Raw genomic sequence first — 677 nt, 5'->3', positions numbered from 1 at the left:
AAAGGTGGTGTAGAGTTGTATATGGCTTGGTATGACGTCGTTGCAATTCTATGGACACCATGATATCACGAAAAAACAGAAAGAAAAATAACAATTATCGTATATGTATCATCTATATTATTATTGTATTTTGACTATGTAATGAATGCCAAATTTAAAAATATACACTTTCTTAATAGAATAACATTTATTTTAGTATAATATAAAATGATATTGAATATGTTGTTTAATTTTCATACTGTTCGTGTATCATTCAACAAAGGTGGTGTAGGTATGTATATGGCTTGGTATGACGCTTTTGCATGTCTATGGACACCATGATATTACGAAAAAACAGAAAGAAGAATAACACTTTTCAAATATGTATCATTTATATATTTTATTAACATGAACGCAAAATATACAAAATTATATATATATATATACTCAAAATATTCTGGATGGTAATCAGTTTGGTTTATTTTGATATTTAATATTGTATTTTGGTTTTTTTGCTAGTAATGTTTCGAATATGTATATGCTGTTATTATTTTTTAGGTGTACATTGTATTAAATTGTTATCAATTATTTAATGTATGTATATAAAATAATAGCAAAAACATTTTCAATTATTATAATAATTGAAAATTTTTTTTTTACACATGCATATTTATTAATATATGAAATTTTATCTCAGT

Source organism: Chrysoperla carnea (genome assembly GCF_905475395.1).
Source record: "Chrysoperla carnea chromosome X unlocalized genomic scaffold, inChrCarn1.1 SUPER_X_unloc_100, whole genome shotgun sequence".
Lineage (NCBI taxonomy): Eukaryota > Metazoa > Arthropoda > Insecta > Neuroptera > Chrysopidae > Chrysoperla > Chrysoperla carnea.
The sequence above is the reverse complement of the archived record's forward strand: the minus strand, read 5'-3'. Positions refer to the sequence as shown.